The following is a 25,575-nucleotide window of genomic DNA, read 5'->3' as shown; positions in this document are numbered from 1 at the left end:
ACACTGTACAGGGTCGATAGAGAGGTTGACAGCGAGTTAAGAATGGAATTGAATAGAAGTCCTGGTAACACTGGAAATCGAGACCAGAGAGGAGGGAAAGAATATCATCAATGAATCATTGGTATCTCAAACATCAGGCTGAGGTACGCAGAGACTAAAGCCTACACACCAGAATAAGGTCTGTCATCCACCTGAAAGAAAGAACCCAAAGACAAACTCTGAAACAAACAAACAAACAAATCTAAGAACTGAAGCATTGTTAATCCCTCCAGCTGAGAATAAGACCTCTATCCCAATTTAGAGCCACATTTGAAGCAAGTTTTAATTAAATACTGGCCAGGAAGATGGACTCTGGCTAGGCTCAGTCCTGGGTTCCCAGGAAATGGCAATGAGTTACATTCTCTAGAGGCTTAAAAGGGCAAACCTAAGCCGGGCGGTGGTGGCGCATGCCTTTAATCCCAGCACTCAGGAGGCAGAGGCAGGCAGATCTCTGTGAGTTCGAGGCCAGCCTGGACTACAAGAGCTAGTTCCAGGACAGGAACCAAAAGCTACGGAGAAACCCTGTCTTGAAAATAAAAAAGGCAAACTACAAGGCCACTGTATTTCCAATCAGACCCAATCAGGGGCAAGGATATATCCTGACGTATTCCCTGCCTACATACCTCCCACCAACATGTTATCGAGTACATCTTGTACATTTGGGTCAAACAAACTTGTTTAGGGGCTTGAAAACATGTAGCTTGTTATCTCCCATAAACAATAGGCTCTAACATTTCGGGAAGTACCTATCCTTGGGCAAGGGGCTTGCAGATCAGAGGCGTTTTTGTTTCATGGACCTTTTTGACACAGTAATTGAAACTTAAAATGTAGCTTTGACTCTCACAGCATGACTTTAGAGACTGAGAAGAAAGTGTGGGTTTTCTCACAGATATGCCTAAAATAAGACAAGGCGAATGGGAGGGGCTAAGCCCACGATGGAACTGTGCAATGGGTCCAAAAGGAATGCTCTTCGGGAGAAAAGAAGAGGTCCCATGGTTTCTAAAAACACATCAATAGCAATATTCAATAAAAAAATTAGAAGTTTCCTAAACTTGAAAAACAAGAAGGTGTGATCCTGCTGTCAAGACATTGAAACGATAGGCACCTAATGTCAGCAGAAAAAAAACAAAAACAAATCTTGATAATAATATGTTCAGATAACTAAAGGGAAATATGGTCATAATGGCTGGCTAAATAAGGAATCTTAGAAAAAAACCAAAAGATTTAAAACAGGAAAAAAATAAGAATTCTAAAATTAAAAATTAGAATAACTGAAATACACACTGGATGTCTTCAGCAGCTCAGCAGAAGTGAGCAAGGAAAGTGTCTATTTGAAAACACATACAAATCAGTAAAAATTGCTCAAATTGGGGAACAAAGAGGAAAAAAAAGAACAGAACTTCAGGGGCAGGTGGGAATTTTTCAAATGGTCTAAGACACATGAAGTTAGGCACTCAGTAAAGAAACTTAAGAAGAAATACAAAGAAAAACCACAACTATGTGGTGATATAGTTTCTGAAAATATCTCTTGTCTTCAAAGAGGCCGAAGTTTTTCTGGCCCTTGAAGTCAAGTTAATAATATTCTTTGCTATCATTTAAGACTGTGGACTTAACCTGATGCCCTACAGTGTACACAGCCTGTTTAAGCTGACCTTCCCTTTAAGAGAACAATAGACCCAATCTTCCTTGGATACCTTCTACCTCATTTGAGACAGAGTCTCTTATTGTTTGTCCTTATAAGTAACTGTGATATGGCAAAAGGGAAGTAGATAATGAAATGTGAAGGGGTACAATATGGACCCTGAGTAGACATTTAGATGCTACATGTAATGGTTAGCTATTCATCTTGACCAAACCTAGAATAGCCCGGGAGCAAGGCCTCTGAGGATGCCCGTGACATGATGCATTGATTGTGGTAGCTGAGATAGGAAGAATCACTTGGAGAGGGTGACACCATTCCCTAGGCGGGGTATCCTAAACTGGACAAGAATGGAAAGAGTGACCTGAGCACTGGCATGCAAGTATTGCTCTCTTTGGACTGTCGGCTGCTCAGGTTCTGTCTGCCTTGAATCCCCCACCATGACGGACAGCATCAGGAACTATGAACTAAACTCTTTCTCCTTCTATTGCTTCGTTATCGCCGCTACCACAAAAGCCACTAAGACACTAAAGATTCACGTTATTAACCCTAGAACAACAGGTAAAAGAAAATATGTCACTCATAAGACAAAAGAAAATCAAGGAGGGTATTTAAAACTACTCTGTTAACTCACGAAGAAGCAAAAAAAGATGAGTAGAAAGCCAACAAATGGGGGAAAAGGTGATAGATGGGCTCCCTGTTCTAAAAAAAAAAAATGGCCTCCATACCGAGCGGTACAGTTAGACCATGTTTTTGTTTGAAGGCATGTGGACTTTGGAACTGTGGGTTAGAAAAGCAGTTGAAGGTTTTAAGTGGGGCTTACTGGACAATACTAGTAGGAACATGGAAGACCGTGGTATTGAAGGTGGCTTGAACTGTAGATATCTGTCTCAAGAGGTTTCAGAAGAGAAAAATATTAATGTGTGGTCTAGAAACTGTTCTTGTGATATTTTGGCAAAGAATGTGGCTGCTTTTTTCCCTTGTCCAAAAAGTTTGACTGAGGCTAAATGGAAGAGTTTTGAATTAATTCCATTGGCAGAGGAAATTTCAAAACAGCCTAGAATTGACTCTGTCATGTGGTTATTAGTGTCCACTGTTATGAAGATTTATAATGAAAAGGAGCAAGCTAAACAAGTAAAAATATAAAATATACAGGTAAAGGAGAAAAGAAGTGCCAGGAAGTGGAATGTAGCTGAATCTTGTGATCAAGGAGATAAACAGATTAAGGAATGGAATAAAGGGACTGGTGACCTCAGGGCAAGACCTCACCCAGTTAAGCTTCCAATTTCTGGGGAAAATTAAAGAAAAATGAAAGGGAATGAAAGAACTGCTTAGGTCCAGGCAAGGTGGTACACACCTTTAATGCCAGCACTCAGAAGGTAGAGGCTTGTGGATTTCTGAATTTGAGGCCAGCCTGGTCTACAGAGTCAGTTCCAGGACAGCCAAGTTTAGACAGTGCAGGTAACCATCAAAACCAGAAAGCTGGTAAATGGGTAACTAAACAAAGGGGCCGTGTTGCAGCTCCAGCAAGCAGCAGAACTTGGCAGCTTTGGTCACTTGGTTCTGGTTTTAGAGTCAAGGACAAAAGAAGGGGGATATGGAGTCTTCTTCCACAACTAACGGAAGTTGTTGAGGCCAGCTGTGTGGCAGGGGTGTCCCTGTATGGATGCCCAGAGCAGACGGTGTGTAAAGCTTGTGAAGGTGAAGCCTGGATGGCCTTGGGGACCCCCAAGATGCTGGAGATGCCAGAGTCGTGGATACCTGCTGAGGAAAACTGCTAACAAAGGAGTTTGCCCAGCTGTTTTTCGGCCTTGCTTTGATCCATTATTCCCTCACTATGCTCCCTTCCCTATGTTTGGGAATGGTAACGCATACCCTGTGCCATTGTACATCATTATATAGCTCAGCAGTTAGAGCTCTTGCTGTTGCAGAGGACCTAGATTTGTTTCCCAGCACCCACATGGCAGCTCACAACCATCTGTAACTCCAGTTCCACTGGATCCAATGTCCTTTTCTGACCTCTGTGGGCACCAGGCACACAAATGGTGCATAGACATCAATGCAAGGAAAACAAGCAATACATCTTTTTTTTTTAAAAAAAAATTAAAAGTTCAGGAACTTTTCTCCTGTGTCAGTGTGTTCAAGATTGTTCCCCTTCTCTTCTATCAGGTTCAGTGTAACTGGGTTTATTTTGAGGTCTTTGATCCACTTGGACTTGAGTTTTGTGCAGAGTGATAGATATGGATCTATTTACATTTTTCTACATGAGACATCCAGTTATTCCAGGACCACTTGTTGAAGATGCTTTCATTGTATAGTGTGGCTCCTTTGTAGAAAATCAAGTATCCATAGGTGTGTGGATTTATGTCTGGGTCTTTTATTCAATTCTTTTCATCCACCTGTCTGTTTTTATACCAATTTACCAAGTTGCAATAGGTCTGTAGTAAAATTTGGGATCAGGGATGGCAATACCTTTGGCAGTTTTTTGTTTTTTGTTTTTTTGTACAGGATAGTTTTAGCTATCCTGGTTTTTTTTTTGTTTTTCCTTATGAAGTTGAGTGTCATTCTTTCAAGATCTATAAAGAATTGTGTTGGCATGTTGATAGAGATTTAGATACTTATGGTAGGATGGTCATTTTTACTTTGTTTATCTTACCAATCCATAGCGTGGAAGATCTTTCCATCTTCTGATAGCTTCTCCAATTTATTTTTTCAAAGACTTGAAGTGTTCTCAACAATTAATACATGGGATAGCATGAAACTGAGGCATATGTGTAAAGCAAAGGGCACAGTCAACAAGACAAAACGGCAGCCTACAGAATTGGGAAAGATCTTCACCAACCCCACATCTGACAGAGGGCTAATCTCTAAAATAAATAAAGAACTCAAGAAACAAGACACCAAAAAACCTAAATAATCCAATTTAAAAATGGGGTACTGACCTAAACAGAGAATTCTCAACAGAAGAATCTCAAATGGCAGAGAAACACTAAAAGAAATGTTCCACCTCCTTAGCCATCAGGGAAATGAAGATCAAAAGGACACCTGTCAGAATGGCTAAGATTTAAACGCACACACACAAATTACAGCTTATGCTGGAGAGGATGTGGAGAAAGAGGAATATTTCTCTATTGTTGGTGGGAGTGCAAACTTGTGCAGCCACTTTGGAAATCAATATGGCAGTTTCCCAGAAAATTGGGAACCAATCTACCTCAAGACTCAGCAATACCACTCTTGAGCATATACCCAAAGGATACTCGAACATACATTAAGGATACTTGCTCAACTATATTCATAGCAGCCTTTTTTTGTAATAGCCCAGAACCTAGAAACAACCTGGATGACACTCAACCAAAGAGTGGATAAAGAACATGCGGTACATTTATTCAATAGAGTATTACTCAACTGTTAAAAACAATGACATCAGGATATTTGAAGGCAAATGAATGGAATTAGAAAAAAAATAATCTTGAATGAGGTAAAGCAGACCAGAAAGACAAACATGGTATGTACTCACTCATAAGTGGATATTAACTGTAAAGGATAGCCATGCTACAATTCACAGACCCAGAGAGGCTAAGTAACAAGGAGGGCCCAAGTGGGGATCCAATTTCCCTGGGAGGGGGAAATAGAGGAGATCTTCTGGTTGGACTGGGAGCACAGGAACTTGAGGGATTGGGTTAGGGATGGGTAGAGGGGAACAGTGCTGACAGAGATGACTGGAAAGGGGTTTATGGGGCTGGGTAGAAGTCTGAGGCAAAGGAAACTTCCAGGAGTCTGCAAGGCTCCAGCTATGACTCCTGGCCGCAATGGATGCGTAGCCTGAACTGGCCATCACCTGTGATCGAATTGGTGACTACCCACATTGTCATCAGAGAGCCTTCATCTGGCGACTGATGGAGGCAGATTCAGAGACCTACAGCCAAACCTTGGGCTGTGCTCAGGGAGTACTGCTGAGGAGACAGAGGAGGGATTGTAGAAAACAGGGGGTCAGGAACATCGCAGGAAAACCCACAGGAACTGCTAGTCTGGCTCATAGGAACTCACAGAGTCTGAACCAGCAACCAGGGAGCCTGCATGGTGCAACCTAGGCCCTCTGCACGTATGTGACAGCTGTGTAGCTTGGTCTATATGTGGGACTCCTGGCAATGAGAGCAGGGCTGTCCCCAGTGCTTTGACTGGTTACTGGGAAGCTAGTCCTCAGGTTGGATTGCCTTGCTCAGCCTGAATTCTGGGGGAGGCGGTTGGTTTTATGGCAGCTTAATATGCTATGCTTTGCTGAAGATCATGGAAGAGGGGTGGCTGTAGTTAGATTGTGAAATAAATAAATTTTTAAAAATTAAAAATATCCACCTTGATGTAATCTACATTAGGTACACTTCAACTACAAGGGTAGACTTGAAGTAATGATTGGCGGAAGATACACCATGAAAATAGTCTGCTTAAGAAAGCTGGCATGGCAGGGATGCATCACCCAGCCTTGATGCAGGGGGAGGAGCTTGATCCTGCCTCAACGTGATATGACACGCTTTGTTGACCCCCATGGGAGGCTTGTCCCTTTCTGAATGGAGGAAGAGTGGATGGAGGGGCAGAATGGATGGGAAATGGGGGGAGGGAACAGGAAGAGAGGAGGGCGGGAAACTATAATTGGTATGTAAAATAAATGAAAAAAATTAATAAAGAAGAAAGAGAGAGGGAGAGAGGGAGGGAGGAAGAAAGACAGATGACAGACAGACAAGCAAACTGGCATGAGAGCCAGGGCTGGGCCTCAGTTGGCAGCATGTTTGCCTAGCATGGGGAAGCCCTGAGTTCAATCCCCAGCACTCCATGTTGATACACGTCTGTAATCCCAACACACAGGATGAATGCAGGAATATCTGAATAAGTTCAAGGCCAGTCTAAGCTACTTAGCAAGTTTGAACTTGGCCTCCTTGGGTTACAAAGAGACCAGGTCTCAAATGAAAAATAAATATGTAGAGAAGAGAAAATTAGACCCAAAGTAAACACAATTAAAAAGAGTGGTAGCCATGGGAACAGAAATCAACAACAACTAAAAACCCCACAGGAAATAGAGTTAGAAAAACGCAGGGTTATTTGAAGAAATTAATAAAATTGATGAATCCTTAAAAAAATAACTCTAATTGAATATTAGAGAAAAACATTGTCTAATGCCATAAAGAAATGATGTTATTATGTAGACAATATAGACATTAAAGGGAAAATAAGAAAATAATATGTACAATTCAGTGCAGGTGGGTTTGATGATACATGAAATGGATATATCTGAATAACACAATAATTAAAGAAATTAATTTTTTTAAACTAAAACAAAACGTCCTTACAAAGAAAATATGGCTTTGACATTTCCACAGGTGCAGTCTATAAAAGATTTAAGCATGATGTAATACAATTCTTATGAATACTCAGGATATAAAAAGGCAGTCTCAGCTTATTTTATGAGGCCAGTATAAATCTGATAATAAAATCAGACAAAGGCAATAAAGAAAATTGCAGACAAATGCCGTAAAGAACTTAGGAGCCATATTTATTAAGCGGCATGGCCAACAATTATTAACAAACGGAAGGGCGGGGAGATGGCTCAGTTAGTGTCCCACAAGCTAGAGGATCTGAGTTTGCTCCTCAGAGCCTGTATATGAAGCCTGGTGTAGCAATGGGCACCTGCCATCCCAGCCCAGAGGAGGCAATGACAGATGGCTCTGTGATGTGGTTCATAGGTTGGCCAGTCTAGTCTACAAAGCAAGCTTCAGGCCAGCGAGAGAGCCTGCTTCAAAGAACGAGGTGGAGCACTCCCGAGGAACCACGCATGAGGTTGACCTCTAGCCTCTGCACACATATGTGCATATACAAACAGACCCACATGCGTGCATACACACGCATGTGAACCACATTGAATCTAATACATGGAAAGAAAGCTATAATGTATTATGGCCAAATGGGCTTTATTCCAGGAATGCAATGCTGCCTTGACAATTGAAAACCAGCTCACATCATTCACCACTCTGACAGAACAAAGGAGGAAAACCACTTAGCCATTTCAACTGAAAAATCACTTGACAGGGCTCAAAACCCCCCTTTGAATGTAAAAAGCAAATTATAAATGGAAAATTTCTAGCTTAATAAAGAGCATTACTTTATATATTTTGTCTATAGATAACAATGTGTTCTGCGATAAGAGAGGAAATGGTTTGGGTTTTTTTTTCTATAATCAGGAATGAGGTCATACTTTCATTTCCAGTTCTGTTCAATACTTTCCTGGGAACCATTTCTGAAGTCACAAGATCGGCAAATACATCATGAACAAGAAGAGGCGAAATTGTCTTTATCCACAGACCTCACAGAAAACTACAGAAACTCCTGAGGGGTCTGACCAGAAAAAAAATAGTAGCAGATGAATCCACCGGTGTTACAATGCAGGACAGTGTGCAAACATTCTTTACTCTGCTGTGTACTGAGAGCAGAAATTAGTAACAATAAACAGTCACAGAGTAATTACATAAAGCACACAGAGAAATGAAATTATTAAAGGATGTATATGACCTTCATAACAAAAATTATGAGAGAAAAATTTTAACGGTTTGTTGTTGTTACTGTTTGCTTTGTTTGTTGTTGGTTTTGGTTGGTAATTTGTTTGTTTCTGCTTTTGCTTTTTTTTTAAGATTTATTTATTATGTATACAACATTCTGCCTCCATGTATGCTGGCACACCAGAAGAGGGCGCCAGATCTCATTACTGATGGTTGTGACCCACCATGTGGTTGCTGGGAATTGAATTCAAGACCTGTTGAAGAACAGCCAGTCCTCTTAACCACTGAGCCATCTCTCCAACCCCCCTGCTTTTGCTTTTTTGCCTTCTTGTAGCCCAGGCTGGTCTCTAACTCACTTTGTAGCTGAAGATGACTTTGAACTTCTGCTCCTCTTGGGGGAGTATTGGGGTTACAGGAGAGGACTTCTGTTCATGTATGAAGTGCTACAGGGATCACAGGCTTCATGCATGCTAGGCAAGCACTCTACCAATGAGCTACTATATCCTGGCTCCTGATACATGTAACTCAAATGAACTTTCAAAACAGGCTGAGCAGAGGAAACCAGTCAAAAGAGAACACGGTGGGATTTGCCTGAGTTATAAAATAGGCATAAAGCATCAGAAATCAGGTAGGATGGGCAGGTCTGACGTAAAGTGTCTTGAATGATCCAGAGGTTCTGATTAGTAGAGCAATTGAGTGGTTATATACATTTATTAGAATCCATTTACTTAAGGATGTGTCAGGGGTAATAATGGCTCAACACAGTTCATTCCCTAAACTCTGGAAGGGTTTATTCCCCACTATCCATCAGTAAGATGACACTTCTCCCTTTCAAGTACACTTCTGCCTTCTCCCAATTCCCGTGCCTGTATACAGGCACCTATTGGTACCTTCCATACGGGGAACTGTTTGCTTCTAGGGTCCCTGAGCAACTCTCCGAGTCTGACCAGAGGGTTTCTTGAGCCTCTGAAGATAGTGCGTGTTCTGGATCAAAAACTGGGCAAGTCCCAAGAAAGTCAGAGGCTTCGTTATCATCTGCAGAACCCTCTACCACTTCTGGCTCCACCTCTAGGCTTGGCAACGGGCATGTGATGTATGTTTGGTAATGTTTGTCCAAAGCCAAGAATAGACCTCAAAGTTCTATTTCAGTAAGCAGGTACTGAGCCGGGCCAGGAAGCCCAAGGCGATGACTGGCTGACCTTTCTTCAGAGGCTCACCCAGGTCCTCCCCAGGGCTTAAGATCTTACCCCTCTGTGGGGTGTTCCGGAAAACAGATAAACTGCTGACCTCAGCCCTACTTAAATATTATGGGGTAGCCAAAGTATTCCAGAAACAGCCTCCCTCCCCTTGCCTGCTCTTTTCCCGCTTCAATGAAGTCATCTGAGCCTGGGGGTTGGGGGGGGGGGGGGGGGCTGTAGTTTTCTTTCCTCCACACCTCTCCAAAAGACTGCCATGTCCCAGGCCGCCTGGGACCAGGACTGACCTTTTGGGGCAGTTTGCTCAAGTGCTCATAAGCAAACAAAAACAGCCTTCGGGTTGGCAAGGCCAGGCAGCTTGGGATCGAAAATAACCGGAACTGCTGGTAAGCGCCCTTGCCTCCCTGGGACCCTGGACCTTTGTCCTCCCAGCCTTATCCCTCAGGGCTTCCTTTGTCAGAACTCTGGTCTCTGCTGGGATTGGGGACAGGAGGGGGACAGTAGTGACTTTGAACAATACCACTGTGTCTGGCCAGGGAGCCTGCTTGACCTGATTAGGCTTCAGAGCCTGGGGCGGGGACCAAGGCAGCCTTCAGAAACTGTTTTCCACCCGGACAGGCAGACTTGTCACTCCTGTCCCCGCAGTGGCTCCTTTTTTTGGTGAATTAGGCAGGTAGTTTCCTTCGCACGGTGACGCGATGGCCTTCGTGATCTTGGCCTACACAGGCGCTGGGACCCGCCTGGTCTACTTACTCTTGTTGCCCTTCCCACCAGGCAGCTCTCCAACAGTATTTTTCTCACTGAAGCTCTTGCTCTGGCCCTGCCAGGCCCAAAACACCCGCACCAGAGTCCAGCTGGCACCCACTTGAAAGCCTTCCTGCTGAGAGCCTCAAGGTCGCCCACACCCACAGCCCTGGCCCTGGGGCAGGAGCACAGGGCCACAAAACAGAGCCAAGAAAGTTCAGGAGAAAAATCATCCCCAGCCGCAGGAGGGCGCCTCCCATCCCCTTCCCTAGGTGGGCACCACAAGCCCTAGCTTGTGGTACACCATTCCCGTCCTGCACCTCATGTGCCTGGGGACACCCTGGGGATACAGAGAGCGCTGGGGCAGCACTTTTGAGTTTGTTGGTACAGATGGATGGGAAACCAGAGTGCAGAGATTTCCAAAGACTCTGCAGAAACAGTGAAAGTGGAGAAGGCAAGGGTGAGGCTGGAGGAAGGGAGGGGTAGCTGGGTGGGCCCGACAACCAGGTCTATCCTTCGTGTGTTGGCAAAAGGCGACCATATGAAAGCTTCCCTGAGAAAAAAAAATCGAGCCAGTCAGCTTGTAACGTGCTTGCTTACAGCTGGCGTTTCCAGGACTGTTTCCGTGTGAGGCCTGGGGGAAACTGAGTCAAGCAAGATCACACAGCTCTTTCAAAGGGAGTCCTCCACTTACTAAGACTCTCCTTGTTTGTTTTCTGGTTTTGTTTGGTTTGTTTGGTTGGGGGGTTTGTTGTTTGGTGTTTCTCTCTAATTAAACGATTCTGAGTGTTTTGTCTTGCAAGTACGTTATGTGCAGCAAGTGTGCAATGCGTGAAGGGGCCGGGAGAAGGCCTAGGTATGTTTTCCTGGAACTGGGAGATACGGATCACTCTTTTCTTTTTTCTTTTTTTTTTTTTAAAACTTCTTTATTATGTACACCGTGTTCCACCTGTGTATATGTCTGCATAGCCAGAATGGGGCACCAGATCCCATTGTAGATGGTTGTGAGCCACTGGGTGGTTGCTGGGAATTGAACTCTAGACCTCTGAAAGAGCGGCCAGTTCTCTTAACCTCTGAGCCATCTTTCCAACCCCCACAGACCATTCTTATCCACTATGTGGGTGCTGAGAACCCAACCTAAGTCCTCTGCAAGAGCAGCAAGTGTTCTTAACTGCCGGACTACCTCTCCATCCTGGTTGTTCTGAGACAGGGTCTCCAATAACCTGGGTAGTAGCCCAGGGTGACCTTGAACTCCTGAGCCTGTTGCCTCCGTCTTCCACAGGCTAGAAGTGCAGAACTCCACTGCTGTGCATGGCCTCCTAGACGATCTCCGAGTGCTCATTTGTAGACAGAAATTTGGGAGAGCATACAACGGGATGTCCGTGTCAACAACGAGAGGAGGAGTTGTTTGATTTTCTGAACGATTTTGTTTGTCTTTTGCTTCGCTATGTTTCCTGCTAAGCAAGAACAACGTGGGCAAAAATAGAGGGAAAGGGGAGTTTTGAAGAAAAGATACACTAGACACTAAGCACTTGGCAGAAAGAGGAGCTGGCCCTGAATAATGACAAAGAAAGTTAGATGGTATTGCCTAAGGACACAGAGAAGGGAAAGGGGAAGCAGGCCTTCATTGGAGCTGTAGCTCTGTTGTCGGATGCTTGCTTGGCTTGCACAAAGTCCCAGGTCCCATTCCCAGCACTCCAGAAACTGGGTGGAGATGCTAGTCTCAAGTCCCTGGGAGGATGGAGAAACAAAGACTGAAAAGGAGGAAAAGAGGAAGAAACCAAAGACAAAGGAGAAGGGATGAGAGAAGAGAGAAAGAATGTGGACACCAACCATAAGGAATCTTGCAGGTTCTTAGGGCTCAGTGCTGATCCAAAACAGCATCAGTATTAGTCCGTGCCCTGACTCCCACCCATCACTTTCCTTTGTGTCAGTGTTAGAGACCCTGGGGTGGACTTGGAGCGTCTGGAACTAGTATTTCCAGCTACAAATCATTGTATAAATCACTTAGAGTCTCTGTGTGTGATGTGCTTTCTACGTCTGTCTGTCTCTGTCTCAATCTCTGTCTCTCTCTCTCTCCCTCCCTCCCTCCCTCTTTTTTCCTCCCCCCATCCAGAAGCATCTTTCTTCCTATTTCAAAGTGTTCTTCTTATCCTTCTAAGACAATACAAACTGGAGACGGGAGGGGCCTTTGCTGCCAGCTCCCTGCAGGGTAATCAAACCATCCTCGGTGATGTCATGTTTTCTAAGTAGATGTTTGCTTTAAAAGCTGCAGAATAATCTAAACTTCCAGCCCAGCATCTCCCCAGAGATCCAACCTTAATGTGGACTCGGCCAAAGAGGAATTCACACCCCTGCTCATTAAGGGAGCTATTAGGCCACCAATTAGTTAGAACCTTCTTCATAATTTCCAACCCCTGTCCCTATAAAACTCTGAGTTTCCGTGGGTGCCAGGGACAGAGAAATGAGTGCTCTAAGCGGGAAAGAGGAGGGGCAGGCCAAAGAAGCCTGGCACTGAAAGCAGAGTGACCTCCACCTGCCTCTGTCCAGTGCCAGTGTCTTTGATTACAGGGGCCCTTGCTCGGGAACTTTCTGCTAGAGTTTGGCAGATTCAAGCGAGACCAGTTAGAGATCAAGGCTGATGGTAAAGCTACCCCAAGGGCCCCGGGAATTTTATCCTCACTGGGTGGAGAGCTCCAAAGTCAACACCACTGTGCCAGAGGCAGGGGGCTGGGAAAACACGTGCAGCCTGAATATGGTGTGCCCCATCACCAAACAAGCTTCCAAGGCTTGAGATCCATGGGGCCTCAGGATCAGATCCCAATGGAGTGAGTGACCTTGAATTATTTGCTTAACTTTTTCAAAACCATTTTTTTTTTTGGAGTTGGAGAGATGGCTCAGTGATTGAGCACACTGGCTGCTTTTTTTCAAGAGTTCAATTCCCAGCACCCACATGGCAGCTTATAACTGCCTGTAACTCCAGTTTCAGGGGATCTGACACCTTCACACAGACATGCAGGCAGGCAAAACATAAATGTACATGAAATAAAAATAAATAAGTTTTAAAAGTCCCTGTTTTTTAGAGAGGGGTCTTGCTGTATATCCCTGGCAGGCCTGGAACTCACTGTGTAGACCAGGTTGCCCTCAAACTCACAGAGATTGCATGCCTCTGCTTCCAGAGTGCTGGGATGAAAGGTGTGTGCCACCACACCCAACTCAAACACGTTGCCCTAGTTACTTTTCTAGTGCTATGCTAGCACACCATGACCAAGGCAATTTATAGAAAAGTTTATTTGGGACTTACAGTTTCAGAGGATTAGAGTCCTTGGCCATTCTGGCAGGGAGCATACGTGGTGCTAGAGTCGTGTCTGAGGGCTCACATCTAGAGATATCACCACTAGGCAGAGAGACAGTGGAAATGGAGAGAATCTTTTGAATTCTGGAAGCCCACCCCCAGTGACACGCCTCCTCCAACAAGGCTGCGTTTCCTAATCCTTCCCAAGCAATGCCACCAATGGCGAACCAAGTACTCAAATATATGATCCTCTGGGGGCCTTTTTCATGAAAACTACCGTACAAGTTTGTAGTGTTTTGAAAGAAAATGGCCCCCAAAGAGATTTTGACACTATTAGGAGATGTGTATGTGTATGTGTGACCTTGTTGGAGGAAGTGTGTCACTATGAGGGCAGGCTTTGAGGTCTCATATGCTCAAGATACATCCAGTGTCTCAGTTCAGTTCCTGTTACCTGTGGATCAAGGATATAGAATTCCCAGCTCCTTCTCCAGCACCATGTCTGCCTGCATGTAGCCATGTCCCACCATGATGATAAGGGACTGAACCTCTAATCTGTAAGCCATTCAATTAAAGTTTTCCTTTAAAAGCATTTTTAGGGTCATGGTGTTTCTTCACAGCAATAGAAACCCTAACTAAGACAGTGTTTTTGGACCTGACCATGGGAATTTAATTATCTATTCATATATTCATTTGCTGGACACCTGTGTGTCAGATGCTATGCTAGGCACTTGGAGGTACAGTAGTCATCAAATTTCTGTCCCTGAAGTGAAAAAAATATATATAGCTTACTGACTTTATTACTTTTCTACTGCTGTATTAAGATATCTTGACCAGGGTAACTTATAGAAGAAAGTTTATTTGGGCTTATTGCTCCAGGACTAGAGTCCATGATAGTAGAACAAAGGCATGGCAATGGAAGCTAAAAACAAGTAGAAAAACAGAGTACAATGGGCATGCCCTGTAGCTTTGGAACTCTCAAAGCCCACCACCCCTGCCTCACCTCCTCCAACAAGGCCACGCCTCCTACTACTGTTCCCAAACAGTCCCACCTACTGTGAACCAAATATTCAAACCTTTTGAGTCAATTGGGATCATTTTCATTCAAACCACCACAGTTGCTGAAGACAAATTAAAAGTCAATTCTAAAACAGAAGTCCACCCTCCTGATACACACTGAACAATACAGGGGGCACAGAGAGGTTTGGGGGCTAGACAGATGTTTGCAGAAGTGACATCTAAGATGAGATTTTGTTTTCTCAAGCAAAGGAAAGTCCTGGCAAAGGAAATGGAAAAGAAAATGGAGTAAGTGCCGAGAGCTGGTGCAGAGGGAGCGGCGTGACTGCATGGAGGAAGAGGACAGGACAGGTCAGTGGTGGAGCAGAGTATTACTACAGGGAACAGTCCATAAGGAAATAGTGTAGCATGGAGGCCCTCTGGGCCGTGCAGGAGCTGAGAGTCCACCCTGAGTTTGCATCTGGATGGAGAGTTTTCATCTGAGTGCTTCCAAGCACAGTCTTCACTGAGGAGAGACATGGAAGGAAGCTGCTGCTGAAAACAACTCAGGAGACCATACAAACTGGGAGAGAGAGAGAAATGGGGGTAGAGAGGACGAAGGTGAGCAGCAACGAGGAAGAAGAAGCCATGGACTTTCTGGAGGGAGGGCAGGGAGCCTGGAAATCAGAGAACAATCACTCTTCTAGCAGGAGGAAAAGGTGCTAGTTTGGAAGGACATCTCTGGGAAAAGCTAGCCTACCCCCACAGAGCTGAGAGAGAGGCTCAGAAGAATCTGAGGATGCTGGGTAGGAAGAAGGTAGGGCAAGAAATGGAGGACATGAGGTGGAAACCTCTCTGCCTTTTAAGTGCTAGCGGTCAGATACTTGCCTCTTGGGCTGGGGATTGGGGCTTCTTCTCTGGAGTGGGGGGAGAAGAGTGGAGGAGACAGGGGACTCAGGGCTCCAAGCACCCCATCGGGAGGGTAAGATTCACAACTAAAAAGAAGTGGCTCACAGAGGTCTAACCATGGAGCAGTCAGGCTCCTTTGACCTTTCTCTTGTTATCTTTGCCCATGGCCATTTTTCTCCAGGAAAGTGACAGAGGTGACAAGGACTGGAATCTTCACGTTATGTACAGATAGGGTCTATTCTGAAAGATGGGTCTTGAGATGAAGTTATCATCATGTGAACAACACGGAAACTGTGCCAGGGATGTGGCTCGGCGGTGCAGTGTGTGCTCGTTGTATTCAAGGCCTAATGGCCAGTTCCCAGTGAGGACAGCAGGTGTCTTGGAGTACACACACATAGCAGAAACGAGGGAGATCTTGCCTCAGTCAGGTGGAAGGAGAGCACCAACCCCGGAGAGCTGCCCTCTGGCCTCCATGGGCTCTTTGGCATGCACGTGATCTCATGCACACACATGGCAGCACACACAGAAATAAATTTCATTTCAAGTTAAAAATTGAAAGGTTCCTAGGTCATACCTAAGCCCTGGGTAACAGAGCCAGAGAGGAAAAATAAAGCGAGGGTATGGCCCTGGCCTCTGGCTCAAACTGCTGCAGACACTTGCTCACCTAGGCTTTGCTTCGGTGAGCCCCACTGAACCCCAGAGACTGCAGTCACACATACCTCTGGAAAACTGAAATTCAACACTAGGGTAGAGGAAGAACCAGGGAGGACGAAATTCAAGTCCCACGGGAGCCAATTTAGACTCACCTTCTCACTCCCAGATTCCCCTAAACCTCGGGAAGCAGTGGGGCCTCTTTGTCCAGTTGTCAGCTCTTCCGCATCTAGAGGAATGGGGTGCTGGCTTGGTCCAGGGCCAGAGAATCCAGCTGTGCCCTCTGCCTGACCCAGATGTATGAGATGCCTGGCCACAGTCAACTCTGATTCAGACCTTTCAACCCTTAGCCAGATCCTATCCTTTCTCCTGCTCCTCTCTCCGTCCCCTGACCATACTCCCTGCAGGTGGCTAGCAGACTGGCTGAGCTGTCCTCTTCTTGGAACCAGGTATTACAATCCCTAGGTCAGCGAATTAGATGGTGATTGACGGCAAAAAGTCAGAGAGACTTGTCTTACGATTGAACAATTCCCCCTTACTCCCATTTTTCATATTCTTAAAGCTCGGGGGCCAAGAACAATTCTCTCTTGAGGAGAAAGAACTGAAAAAGAAAACAGTCTTGCTTTATGTTTGCATAGCATTTTCTCTCTGCAAACTCTTTTGCATGTGTTATTCCACACATTTGACTCAAATAGTCACTGTTTCTATTTGATTTTGGGGACTCTGAGTCGAGACTGCGCTCTGCCTTCCTCACCAACTTCTCTTTCTTTCTTGTAGAGGCCCGAGGAAGGCTGTCTTTAAAGGAAATACTGAGGACACTGAAAGATGATCTGCTGCTCCACAAAAGGGTGGGAGCTAGGCTAAGGGAGGCACCAGGCCCGCAGCAGTGGAGGCAGAAATCCGTTAGTACACACTGGCGTTAGTGATTCCTGGAAATAGGTACAATTGGAAACTCCCCATCCATTACACCTGGGCCAGACAGACAAAGGCTGCTCTCAACTGTAATCAGGCTTTGATTGGCAGTAAGTGGTAGTAAATGTAGAGACACTCACAGCTGCTCAAGGAGGGTTAGACTAAGTAATCAAGGTGCTTAGAATAAGGGATGGTTGAGCACTTGGCCCTGAACAGGAAAATTATATCCCCTCCTCTAAGGTTCAGACAACATCATAGAAGTGGAAGAATGTAAGAGCTGGAAGTTAAAAGGGGAAGGACTGTGAAATTCCATCTTCAAGACCCGACACAGCCACAGCAAATGATCTCACAGCAGCTACAATTGCCTGCATGGAGCCTGCACAAGACTGCCCCGTCAACAGTCAGTAATGGACGAACAGGGGTTCACAGGAGCCTACCTACCCCTCCATGCTGAGCTATTGGCTACTGATGGACTCTGGGGGAGGGACAGTCATGGTCTTCAGTTGTCGACCCAACAGTGAGCCCACCAGGCTCCAGTAAATAGTTCCAAACACACTGTGCTCACGCAGGCTCCTGGTTGAAATCAGTGGCTCACAAAACAAAACTAAAAGACGTGAATGTGGGAAAGAGACTTGTAGGGGAGAGAAGGGGAACACAGGGGGACAGGGGGACAAAGGAAGGTGAGGGTAAGCTGAGTACACTATATAAATGTATCAAAGAATAAATTTAATCAATAAAAACAATTTTAAAGGAACAGGAAAACTCAATACTTAGGAAAAGTGAAAAGATCCATGAGGCCCCATTCCCAGTCATGGAATATATAAATATAAATAGACAGCACCCATCTTCGGCTATGCCATTGCCACCGACTTCTGTTGCCACAAAAGGAATTCTTTTAGAGGCAAAGGTGATGTGGGATTCCCCTCTGTATGCTGTGAATATCATTGGTTAATAAAGAAACTGGCTTGGCCTGATAGGGTAGAACAGAGCTAGGCAGGGAAAATTAATGGATGGTGGGGAAAAGAAGGCGGAATCAGGGAGAAGCCATGGAGCAGCCACCAGAGACAGGCATGCCGAAACTTTGCCAGTAAGCCACTGCCACGTGGTGATACACAGATTAGTGAAAATGGGTTAAATTAATATGTAAGGGTTAGCCAATAAGAAGCTAGAGCTAACAGGCCAAGCAGTGATTTAATTAATGTAGTTTCTGTGTGATTATTTCGGGAGTCCGGGTAGCTGGAAAATGAACAAGTGGCCCTCCTACAACACAAAAGCATCATACCATCTGATATGCAGTTGGAACTCAAATCTCCCCCACATCTACATGCCACACCCAGCAGATGTCTCTGTCTCTGGGTTTACAGGCTGGTGCTTCCTTTTTCCCTTATAAATGCTGCTTGTTGAAGAAGCCAGGCTATTTTCCATACAGAGTTCCACATTCTGGACTATGCTGTGTGAACAGGAAAAGAAGCTGCACCTATTATACCTTCTACAAAGCTGACTGATGATAACATCTGTGGTTCTACAAAGCTGGAATTTAATGGCTAGGGATCAAGTTATCTTGGGCTGTCCTTAGTTTCCTGATAGCCATTTATTGTGACTTAATATCCTCGTGGTTATTAGGTAAATCCTTTGGAATGTGCAAACAAACTCCCACCTCCTACCAACCCCAAGGCTAAGAATGCCACCACATATTACCAGAGGCCCATAGCAGAGGTTTCCTATGAGTAACTATAACTTGCCACCAACCTGATGTTCCCAAGCTGGAGGGGTGGTTCAGCTGTAGAAACTGGGTTCCATGCCCAGCACCTTCATGGAGATGGTTGACAATCATCTCCAGTTCTGGGGGGATCCAACAGCCCCTTATGGCTTCCACAGACATTGCATATGTGATGTGCAGATACACACGGTACAAAAACAGCCATACTCACAAAATAAAAATAAATCAATATTTTACATGCCTTAATTTGGGGCCTACAAGATGGCTTAGTGGATAAAGGTGACTGCTGCTGAGCCTGAAGATCTGAGCTCCATCACGGAGACCCACATGCTGGAGGGCAAGAACTGACTCCTGCAAGTCCTAGTCTGACAGGCACACATGCATACCCGCATGCTCATAAGTAAGCCGACAGACAAATAAGAGACATTCAGAATATGTACCTCAATTTATGGCTTTCCTAACAGAACACTGTTACTATAATAATTTCATTAGACTGTGAAAGATTGGAATGTGATCTTTGGGATAACTTCATTCTGTGTCCCTGAGCCATGGTTGGCTACTTACATTTGCTTCTAGAATAAATTCTGTTCCCTTTGAAGTGAGAACTGTGTTTTTGCATCAACAGCTGACCACAAGTTTTAAATAGTATGCTATCCAATGTGTTCCCTGTAACATAATAGAGCCATAAGACCAGAACAGGAGATGCAGTTCAGAGCAGAACTCTTTCATGGCGGGTGCATTGTTAGGAGGCACATTTACTCTGATTCTGTGATATCAAGGGAAACTGACTGGAGGCAGAGTTTTCCTGTGCCTCCCACTTGCTCCCAAATAACCAGAAACCACTACCCAAATAATTGACTCAGAGACTTAATATAAATTATAAATGCTCAGCCAATAGTTCAGGCTTGTTACTAGCTAACTCTTACACTTAACCCATATTTCTTATCTGTGTTTTGCCCTGTATCTTGGTACCTTTTCTCAGTATGGCATACCCATCTTGTTCTCTCTCTGTCTGCCAGCAACTCTCTGGCCACACCCTTCTTCATCCCAGCATCCTCAGTTTGATTGTCCCACCTAACTACCTGTTTAGCTATTACCATTCAGCTTTTTATTAGCAGTGAGAGCAATGCACATTTGCAGTGTACAAAGATCGTTCCACAGCAACTGGCAGCCATAATTACATTCACTGGCTTATAAAGGGTTTATGAAATAGTTGTGCAAGCACTAACATCTGCATTTAACAGCTGGGATTCCTCCAGAAAGAAGCCCTTACTCGTCACTCCAGGTAATGATTCTCTTTCAGTGTAGTTCTTGTAGGAAAGGTAGACAGAATTGTCCATCCATTTCCCCACTGTTGGTTGCTATTGCTATTTTACAGTTTTCAGAATAAGTCTTATCTTTACCATCATAAGATGACCTCTAAGCTAATTTTTGGTTTTACAACAAACTCGTGGTTTCTAACAGTGTTAGGTGCATTTCCATCGCTCTGATTACTTTTATTTGTGTCAAATCATCTCATCTTGGCTTCCTCAAATTTGTTTCTTCCTCTCCACCATCCTTCATTGTCTTTGATAGTTCCTTTCCTTTCAGGAATGTTATTTTATTTCATTGTTTTAAAGCTATATTTTTATTTGTGTGTATATGTGTGTGTAAGTGTGTGCACATGAGTGAGGCCACAGGAATTGGATTTCCCTGGAGTTGGAGTTCAAGTAGTAGTTAGCCACGACATGCAGGTGCTGGAACACAAATTTTAGCCCTCTGGAAGCACATGTTTTTAACTGCTGAGCCAGTCATCTCTCCAGCCCAGGGATGATATTTTTCAGTTCTTGCATTATCTCGACTAGCTCCTGTCCTAGACAGGACACCTGCCCTACACCTACCTTTCAGGGGTACAGAAGGGCCACTATCAGGCCACTAGGTGGAACTATTCTTTAGGAAGTGTCTGTTCTACCTCATAGACCCCAGGATTAGCCCAGACCATCAGAAGCAGAGGGAATGTCATTCCAGGCTGCCGGAAGCCTCGGTTTCCTTCATCCCGTCTCTCACTCCACCTGCATATTGGCATGTCACTTCGTAGGAGGAATCCATCCTTCTCTTCATCCTGCCTGCTGCCCCTGACCCTAGTTTGGCTTTCCCCTAGTCTGTTCTCAACAGAAGGGATGCTTTCCAACAGTTATTCAAAACCCATATGCAACAAATGGAAAAAAACTCAATTACATAAAAAAAATTACTGTGTGTAAATTGTAATATATGTAAACTCCAAAGATAACAAACTAGGGAAAATACGTTCAACTTATATCAACAGCAAAAGTCTCATCATCCTATAAACCAAAGGATTGAAAAGGAAATGAATGAGAGATAGAAAAATAAATATAAATGACCATAAAAGGATGAGCTTAACTCATAACACAAGAAACGTTTTCAAAGGAGGATAACTTGGGCAGAGATAGAGTGGCAGAGCACTAGCCTAGTGTGCGTGAGGACCTGGGTTCGATCCCCAGGACCTCCTCAGGTGGCGATTTAGTAAATATATCTAAAATAAAATGTGCTTTCCCCCCTTAACAGAATAATTCCTGCCCTGAGAATTTATCCTACAGATCAATCTGTACAAGTGTGAAAAGATTCTATGGAGGGTTATACAATCCAGTATGCCAACAATTAATCCAAGTGCCCATCTAGACGGAACTATTTTTAAAATGGCACATGTAGAAAATAGAATGCCAGGGCTGGTGAGATAAATCAGTGGGTAAGGATGCTTGCATCCAGATCTGATGACCTGAGTTTGCTCCCAAGAACTCATGAGGTGAAAAGAGAAATTTGGCTCCTGCAAGTTGTCCTCTGACCTCCGCAGACAGAACTTGGCATCTACAGGCTCACGCATACACACACACACAGAACAAATAAATGTAAAAGAAAGAAAACGGCATATCCGGAATTTTAAAGGAATGAGTATGTTCTTTGTCTGCCGATAAGAAAGATCTCAGGGGCACACAATGATTAATCCCAGTCTGGAATAGCATCTATGTGTGTGGCCCACACTGGCCAGCTATTGTCCAGAGTGTTTCCTGTTTTCACCTAGGCTCAGTGCAGAAGTGATTCACAGCCTCGTTTGTAATAAGACAGGTTATTGACTGAGTTCTGACCAAAGGGATGCAAATAAAAGGATCAGAGGTGGTTGATACCAGGGTGCCTTATAAAAATGAAATCAGGGCATGCGGCTGTGGAAGGCCAGTGGCGGGCTGCCATCCCTAGGTTGGATAACTGAACCGCACGTGGACAGCAGGGACAGCTCCCCTGATGACAAAGAAAACAGATATAAACACGGGTGGAAAGAAAGCAAGGCCGAGTCACGGAATGGAATGGAGCTAGGACAGCAGAGTAGTTCCCTGGTTCAGAAGAACAAGAGGCCCGAGAGGGAGAAAGGAGCATGAAAGGAGGTAGGGAGGCCCGAGAGCAGCAAGGCTCCCATGGAAATCAGTGCACCTAGGCCAGACATGGTGCACCATTGAAAGACCCAGGAGTTCATGGGAAATGACTGAGTCTACAGAAAATGTAAGATGAGCTTGGATTTTTTTTTATACCAAAAACATAAAGAAACGCTCACAGAATAAGAAGGGCGTATGAAAAGACTTAAACACTAGCTAGGACGGTTCCTACTGGTCAAACAGGCCACACTTTGCATACCAAACATACTCCTAGATGAACAGCTGCAGGCAATCCATGACTGCTGAGAGATGGGGACTCAGTCTTCCCCAGGGATGAGCACCCTGATGGGTTATCCAGGCCCAAGTGGTCGGCCCTAAACACACGTACATATCAGCAACACTAGATGGATTCAATAGGTTTTACACATATATGAGCCCACCGCCTGGGTACTGGGAATCAAACCCAGGTCCTCTGTAAGAGTAACAAGATCCCTGAACTGCTGAGCCAGCTCTCCAGTCCTGATACATTTACTTCTTTAAACCCAGCCTGATAGAACAAGTTTGCGTAGGAGAATAGGGCAGGGCCAGACTTCTCAATATAAAATATGATTTTCCCTTTGAACTAGATAATTATGGCAACTATCCAAGAAATAAACCAATTATCAGATGGATAGAAAACACTTAGCAACTGAACAGTGACCAGATGACAAAGGACATTGAGAGCATGGAGGAGGAGTGATTCCCAGGCCAGGGCCAACAATATTTCTATAGAGAAGATATGTCCTCTTCCTTACCACTCCCCTCTGTCTGTTTGTCCATCCACCTCAAACTTTCCCTGCTGTCCTCATCTCTAGTTACATCCCCTAAAGGCCTTCCCCGGATCCTCATGTGCGGTCTCTGCCACCAACACAGAGAGGCACCCACCGCACACCCCAGGGCGCCCTGAACTCTCCACACACTTGTGACATTACCTGATTCACCTGTAGCTACCCTGAGACACTCTGAGCAGCCCTTGGAGATACTTCAAACTCGACCTTCTCTGTAGAAACTTTACTGGCCCTGGCCTGGGAAACGCCCTTTCTCCTCCGTGTCCTCAGGGCCTGTTGTCATCTAGTCACCTGCTAAAACATCAGAGGGCAGTGACCTCGCGAGGAAGACTCATCATCTTCAGCAAGCAGTCAGGCCAGGCTGAAAGGGAACGCTAGCAATATACTTAATTGAACTGTAATTAAATTACTTAGTATACTTCAATATACTTTTTAACTGAACTATAATTAAGTAATTAAAGTTACTTAATTGAACTGGACGGGGAAAAGTTCTTCCACAAATGCTAGACTAGAACCGGCAAGAAAAGGACGGATTTGAACAAGAGTGGGAGGTCTGGGACTCTTTAGACGCCATACGACCCTGGTGCAGCCTGGGGGACCTCTCCCTCCAGCTCCACTGTTTCCAGACACAAGTAGGTAGAGGGTGTGGTTCTGGCTCCCTTGGAGCTGGGAAGTATTTCTTAGGAAAATGTTGCAAAAGAATGGAGTTGACTTGGGCCGCAGAAGATGTCACTGCTGATAGATAAAAGTAGCTTTTCAGCCCTAAGGATCCCGCAGGGGTGGATGTTCTCTCTCTCCTAGGACAAGTCAAAACTCCAGAGAATGGTATAAAATCAAAAAGCGTGAGCCTTTGTCTTCTTTGAGGTCAGATGTCTGTGTTCTCATAACCACAGAAACAGAGAACAATTCTCGTGTGCTTTCGAAAGGAAAAGAGCCACCTACCCCCTCCCTCTAAACCACCAAGTCCAGAGTCACTTTACTGCCTAGGAGAGAAAGAGGCAGTGGCTATGTCTGGAATGTAACACAAGAAGGCGGAGCAGCCCCCCCCCCCCCCAGCAACTATTTCCCTTTCCACAATCTGTTACCTGCTGTGAACTTCAGTCTCAAAATACTAAATGGAAAATGCAGGAATAAGCAACCTATAATTCGTAAATAACTTCCATCAGAGTATATTGCTATCACTCTGTTGAATTAATGGCTGTAGTACTCTTTCTTTGTGTCTAGTTTATGAGTTAAACATAACTGTGAGTGTGGACATATAGAAGGAAGCATACTGTCTCAAGCATGGATGGGGGATAACATTCTTGTCTAGAAGTCTTTCCTAACCAAGAGTGGATTTTAATGTTTGGTATTGAGCAACTCAACTGCAGTAAAATGCTTGTGCATGGTAAGTCTGGACATATAGTTTTCTAATGACCATTACAGTATACTTGGATTTTATACATTTTTAAAGACTTATTTATATATGTATTTTATGTACATGGGTGTTTTGTCTGCATGTACACACACCAGAAAGGGGCTTCAAATCTCATGGAACTACAGATAAAGACAGTTGTGGTGCGCCACAGAGGTGCTGGGAATTGAACTCGGGAGCCCTGGAAGAGTGTTCTTAACTCCTGTCCCATCTCTGAAGCAGCCCATCGCTGCTTTTTAAATGAATGGTTATCCTGTGGCTGCTGTTTCAGTCTGGAAACAGTGCATGTCACATGTCTGTTCCACGCCACTGAAAAGGTGCCTGTTGTGGAGATGGATGAGTTCCCGTTAATAACGCCCCCTCCTTCCTGGGGGTGGGGAGGAGTGTTGTTGGAAGTGAAGCAGAATAAAGACCCAGGTCGTGCCTGCCCACAGCGCCCTCAGGGCTTATGGTCAGAGCACCTCCGGGTTTCTGTGTGTTTAGTGAGGTCATATTCTCCCTGGAGGGAGGCTGTGAGTCAATATCAGAAATCCCTTGTCCTCACCCTGATCTGCCAGCCCCTTGTCCCTCCATCCACATCACACTCCTTGCCTTGTCCTGTCATCATTCTGAATGCTTAGTCCCTGCAGCTGCTGTCACACACTGCTCTCCCTCACTACTCTCCAAAACTCATTCATCCTAACCCTCGTTCACCCTTCCCCTTATCCAAACCAGCTGCCTCCTGCCCAGCTCCCCTGCCTGTTCTTTCCATGGCTAGACAGGGAACCAGACCTTAGCTCTTCATGGTCACTCCCCAAAAGGCTGAGAGTCAGGCCACCGGGGTCTGTCACCATCTCCAACAATCCTCTTCTCTGTCCTCTAGTGAATCCTGTGTTCCTGCTGCCCAGCACGTTCAGGGGTGCCCACCTGCTCCTTCCTGTGCCCCACCTCCCCAGACCACACTGTCACCCTCTTCTGTATATCTATTTGCTCATCCTTACACTCAGTCTCCTCCCTACACCTCTCATCGGACCCCCAAACAGATTCTCTGACCCACTTTTCCACGGCACCCCCCTTTCATATCTGATTTCCTTGCTCTAGGACTGAGCCCTTCAATACACTCACTCCGCCTTCATGAAGACCTTAGGCTCATTCTAGGGCACCACTCAGTGGTACCATTTACAGTCTGACTGTCCTGCTCCAGACGGAGAAAGTGGACTCACTCAGCGGTACCATTTACAGTCTGACTGTCCTGCTCCAGATGGAGAAAGCAGACCAGTTCCAGCC

Source organism: Microtus pennsylvanicus, chromosome 15 (genome assembly GCF_037038515.1).
Source record: "Microtus pennsylvanicus isolate mMicPen1 chromosome 15, mMicPen1.hap1, whole genome shotgun sequence".
Taxonomy (NCBI): domain Eukaryota; kingdom Metazoa; phylum Chordata; class Mammalia; order Rodentia; family Cricetidae; genus Microtus; species Microtus pennsylvanicus.
The sequence above is the reverse complement of the archived record's forward strand: the minus strand, read 5'-3'. Positions refer to the sequence as shown.